Source organism: Choloepus didactylus, chromosome 18, assembly GCF_015220235.1.
Source record: "Choloepus didactylus isolate mChoDid1 chromosome 18, mChoDid1.pri, whole genome shotgun sequence".
Classification (NCBI taxonomy): domain Eukaryota; kingdom Metazoa; phylum Chordata; class Mammalia; order Pilosa; family Megalonychidae; genus Choloepus; species Choloepus didactylus.
Window position 1 is genome coordinate 37933880 of NC_051324.1, and position 5868 is coordinate 37939747.

General features: G+C 35.7%; 1 non-coding gene and 1 pseudogene across 1 annotated transcript; both read right to left on the bottom strand.

Moving 5' to 3' along the window:
- Nucleotides 1-832: 832 nt before the first annotated feature.
- On the bottom strand, nt 833-2324 carry LOC119513994 (annotated as a pseudogene).
- A 7-nt stretch (nt 2325-2331) lies between these two features.
- Nucleotides 2332-2436, bottom strand: LOC119515054. Its single transcript, XR_005212950.1, has one exon. It is a non-coding gene; the product is annotated as a U6 spliceosomal RNA (small nuclear RNA).
- Between the last annotated feature and the right edge of the window lie 3432 nt (nt 2437-5868).

Sequence of the window (5868 nt, forward strand, 5' to 3'; positions counted from 1 at the left end):
CTTTTCAAAGTAATTTCTGCACATAGTTTAAAAAGTCAAGTTTTATCATTTGGCTCTAAATGAAAACTAGCATTTTCTGCTCCATGTCCTTAGCCATCCAAATCTCACTCTGAGGGAGCAACCCCTAACTCCTATAGTGACTCCTTTTGCTATCATATCCACATCCCCAAAGCACTGACTTCCTTCTATGGCAGTTTAGGCTTTAGATGTTTTACTGAGCCCCTCTCCCTACCAGCCATATGCATATCCTCAGTATCCTCCCATCTCCAAATATAATTATTACTTTCACTGAATCAATTTCAATACAGAGGGATACCAGTGTATCTGACACATTGATTGGATTATTTTTGACACCCCCTTCTCTGTATGATTACTTTATTTTCAATAATAATCATGAAATAAAACAATAGTAAGGGCCAAAAAGAAATACACTGTGAAAAATTTTTATTGAACTTCATATATGTAATTGTAACAGTAAAAAAAACATTACAGTACAAAAGGGAAAAAGTAATCAACTGAATCATGTTGCTTCTAATATAGGTGCTTTGAATACACTTGCATTTCTTTAAAATTTTCATTAGCCTCATGTGATGTTGAAGGTATTATATGTTTCTAAATCCAAATATTTTTACATTTTTCCTTAATGAACTCCACTGGATTGATGTTTTTGTAATGCAGTTTTTTTTTTTCTTTTCAGTTTTTATTTGTTACAATATTAAGTCAACAGAATAAAAGTATATCACAATCCTTTACATAATTGTCATTTTTTAAAGTTTTGGGTACATGTTTTTTACATTAAAATTTAAAATTTTAATTTTAAATGTAATTCTGGTTATAATTTCTCAGTCAAACTTACAAACATTCTCCAAAAGGTCTACTCTTGGCCTTTAAAATGTTTCTATCTGCAAACCTAACAGCAGTGCTAGTAAAATCCGACAAGTCACCATATCCTAAGGGTTTTCAAAATTGAAAAACTTATGCAATAAATACTTATTAAAAGTTGAATTGACAAACATCATTACAGTCCCAACAACCCAATCCGCTATTGCTTTTCAACCTTCTGGTGACATGATTGGATAGGGTGTTATATTCAAGTTGGTGAGATCCCTGGAAGAAATAGTAGTGTCCCTTGGAGTAGAAGGCTGCATTGATTTTAGGTCCAATTCCTGGAAAGCTTTTGGGAATCAATTTGGGATAATCAGGGTCCATGAGTTGTCTCCTCTCAGCACACCTCCAATACCAGTTATCTACAAAGAAGTAGGTCTTGTAGAAAACTGGGTGAAAAATGGCTGCATCAATTTTTTTCACAAAGGCAGGGAAACCCAAAGAATATATGCTCTTGGGATAATTTGGATGTATTCTTAAGTTGCTGATTAACCAGTACTTGTCATCTTTAAAAAGAAAAACTTCATTTCTAGATCCAATTTCATAGACAGCTTGAATACCAAATGGCAAAGTTGGCCCTAAGATAGAAATTGAACTAACACTGATCTTAGGTGTCTCTGCATGCTTCCACCAGAAGAACCTGTCTTTAAAGAAAAAGATTTTACTGCCAACTGTAGTGACAGCACTGAATCTCAAATTGGGGTCACAGATGTCTATCTGGTTGGGATCTGGCTTGGGTTGGTGCTGTTCTGGGCCTCCATAGAGGAACTGAATGCCATGTATGTCATCAGAAGAGAGGCTAAATGTGTGCGAGTCAACATAACTGTAGGTGGGAAACATTATGGCCTTTGGATCATTGGAATGGTTAAGATCCAAGGAATGGCCAATCTCATGAACCACAACAAGAAATAAGTTTATGCCTCTGGAGTTTATAGTCCAGATTTCATCCTCATCAAAATGAATGTCTCCTCTAATACCAGCTCCAGCTCCAAAATCATGGGCTAAAACCCCATTTTTTCCATCAAAAGGGTAGAAGTCTCCATGCTCTCTGCATGAAGATCATAATGTCAGCTTCGCCTGCACTAACATTCCTGAATTTCAGGGGGGTGACATCACTCCATACTTGAAAAGCCTTCTGGATGGCATAGTAGACACCTGCATGTGCCAGGTCAGGAGTGTAGTTGTTGATTCCACAGGTGATAAAATGTTTCTTCCATACTGGCCCCCCCTCTCATGGTCTTGAAATTATGAATGTCTGGCACTCCACATGGGGGTACGTGCATCACTGACAGAGTAGATGTGTCCAGTTGCCCAGTCACTTTTAACCCCAAGAACTGCTGCATTTCCTGGATTTTATTCTCCATGAGGTTCCCATTGGCTTTTTCTGTCACTGCAATGCTTTCCATGTGGAAGTCATAAAAGGCTTCCAAGTATCTTTGGGCAAACAAAAATATGCAACACTTCACGAATTTGCATGTCATCCTTGCGCAGGGGCCATGCTAATCTTCTCTGCATCGTTCCAATTTTAGTATATGTCCTGCCAAAGCGAGCTCTGTAATGCAGTTTTATTGAGATACATTCACACACCATATAAACCATTCAAAGTATACAATCACTGGCTCACAGTATCATCACATAGTTCTGCATACAACCCCAAGATCAATTTTTTTAAACTTTATTTATTAAAAAATTGAAAAAGAAACATTTCAAACAAAACAAAACAAAGGAATAAGAAAAACAAATAACCTAAAATAAATACATTGCTTCCAACACGTCCCTACCATACCCCAAGAAAATTAACAAACCATAATAAAACAAAGGTATAAGAAAAACAAATAACCTAAAATAACTACATTGCTTCCAACATGTTCCTACCACACCCAAGAAAATTTACAAACCATAATCATTCTCGAGCATTCCCATAGCATTAAGATTACCCTCAATACCTTATCTGTTCTTATTAGATTATCACTCCCCCTTCACCAGTTAATGTCTATCTCTATGTCCCCTACATTTTATAATGTAAAACATTTATTTTACATTTTTCAGATTTCACATTACTGGTAACATACAGTACCTCTCTTTTTGTTTCTGGCTTATTTCACTCAGCATTATGTCTTCAAGGTTCATCCATGTTGTCATATGTTTCACGACCTTGTTCCTTCTTACCGCTGCATAGTGTTCCATTCTGTATATATATCACATTTTGTTTATCTGCTTATCTGTTGAAGGACATTTGGATTGTTTCCATCTCTTGGCAATTGTGAATAATGCTACTATGAACACTGGTGTGCAAATACCTGTTCGTGTCACTGCTTTCAGATCTTCTGGGTATATACCAAGAAGCGAAATTGCTGTATCAAAGGCTAAGTCAATATCTAGCTTTCTAAGGAACCAACAGACTGTCCTCCAGAGTGGCTTTACCTTTATACAGTCCCACCAGCAATGAATAAGAGTTCCAATTTCTCCACATTCTCTCCAGCATTTGCAGTTTCCTGTTTGTTTAATGGCAGCCATTTTAATTGGTGTGAGATGGTATCTCATTGTGGTCTTGATTTGCATATCCCTAATAGCTAGTGAAGATGAACAGTTTTTCATGTGTTTTTTAGCCATTTGTATTTCCTCTTCAGAGAAATATTTTTTCATATCTTTTGCCCATTTTATAATTGGGTTGTTTGTATGACTGTAGTTGAGTTGTAGGATTTCTTTATATATGCAAGATAATCAGTCTTTTGTCAGATACATGGTTTCCAAGTATTTTCTCCCTTTGAGGTGCCTCTTCACCTTTTTGACAAATTCCATTGAGGTACAGAAGCTTTCAATTTTAAAGAGTTCCCACTTATCTTTTTCATTCATTGCTTGCGTTTTGGGTGTAAGGTCTAAGAAGCATTCTCCTAATATAAGTTCTTGAAGATTATCTTCCAGGAGTTTTATGTTACTGTCTCTTATATTGAGGTCCTTTATCCACTTTGAGTTAATTTTTGTGTAGGGTGTGAGGTAGGGGTCCTCTTTCATTCTTTTGGATATGGATATCTAGCTCTCCAAGCCCCATTTGTTGAAGAAACTGTTATGTCCCAGTTCAGTGGATTTGGGGGTTTTATAAAGTATCAGTCAACTGTAGATCTGGGGGTCTATTTCCAAATTCTCAATTTGACACCATTGATCAATATGTCCACCTTTGTGCCAATACCATGCTGCTTTGAATACTGTAGCTTTACAGTAAGCTTCAAAGTCAGGAAGTGTTAAGTCCTCCCACTTTGTTTTTCTTTTTCAGAATGTTATAGCAATTTGAGGCAACTTTCCCTTCCAAATAACTAGCTTTTCCAAGTCTGCAAAGTAGGTTGTTGGAATTTTTATTGGAATTGCATTAAATCTGTAGATGAGTTTGGGTAAAATTGACATCTTAATGACATTTAGCCTTCCTATCCATGAATACAGAATATTTTTCCATCTTTTTAGGTCCACTTCTATTTCTTTTAGTAAAGTTATGTAGTTTTCTATGTATAGGTCTTTTACATCCTTGGTTAAGTTTATTCCCAGGTACTTGATTTTTTTAGTTGCTATTGAGAATGGAATCTTTTGCTTGAGTGTCTCTACAGTTAGGTCATTTCTAGTGCATTGGAACATTATTAACTTATGTGCATTAATCTTGTATCCTGCTACTTTGCTAAATTTGTTTATTAGCTCAAGTAGCTGTGTCGTTGATTTCTCAGGATTTTCCAAATATAAGATCATATTATCTGCAAATAATGAGTTTTACTTCTTCCTTTCCAATTTGGATGCCTTTTATTTCTTTGTCTTGCCAGATTACTCTGGCTAGCACTTCTAGCACAATATTGAATAAAAGTGGTGACAGCAGGCATCCTTGTCTCATTCCTGATCTTAGAGGGAAGGCTTTCAGTCTCTCACCATTGAGTACTATGCTGGCTGTAGGTTTTTCATATGTCCTTTATCATATTGAGGAAGTTTCCTTCAATTCCTACCTTTTGAAGTGTTTTAATCAAAAAAGGATGCTGGATTTTGCTGAATGCTTTTTCAGCATCCATTGAGATGATCTTTTGATTTTTCCCTTCTGACTTGTTAATGTGTTGTATTACATTGATTGATTTTATGTTGAACCATCCATGCATATCTGGAATGAACCCCACTTGGTCATGGGGTATGATTTTAATATGTCTTTGGATTCAATTTGCAAGCATACTGTTGAGAATTTTTCATTTATAGTCACAAGGGAGATTGGCCTATAGTTTTTCTTTCTTGTAGCATCTTTACCTGGTTTTGGTATTAGAGTGATGTTAGCTTCATAAAAAGTTAGGTAGTGTTCCTTTTTCTTCAATTTTTTGAAAGAGTTTAAGTAAGATTGGTGTCAGTTCTTTTTGGAAAATTTGGTAGAATTCCCCTGTGAAGCCATATGGCCCTGGGCTTTTATTTGTGGGAAGCTTTTTGAAGACTGATTGGATCTCTGCTTCTGTTGGTTTGCTGAGGTCTTCTATGTCTTCTCTGATTGGTATAGGTTGTTCATGTGTTTCTAGAAAACCGTCCATTTCCTCTAAATTATCTAGTTTGTTGGTGTACTGTTGTTCATAGTATCCTCTTAATGGTTTTTTAAAATTTCTTCAGGATCTGCAGTAACATCCTCTCATTTATTATTTTGTTTATTTGGGTCTTCTCTCATTTTGTTTTTATCAGCCTAGCTAAGGACTTGTCAATCTTGTTGATCTTCTCAAAGAATCAACTTTTGGTTTTATTTATTCTCTCTATTGTTTTTGACTTCTCTATATTATTTCTGCTTTAATCCTTGTTATTTCTTTTCTTCTACTTGGTTTAGGATTGATTTGCTGTTCATTTTCAGCTTCTTCAGTTGTTCCATTAGTTCCATAATTTTAGCTCTTTCTTCCTTTTTAATGTATGCATTTAGAGCTATAAATCTCCCCCTCAATACTGCCTTCGCTGCATCCCATAAGTTTTGATATGTTGTGCTTT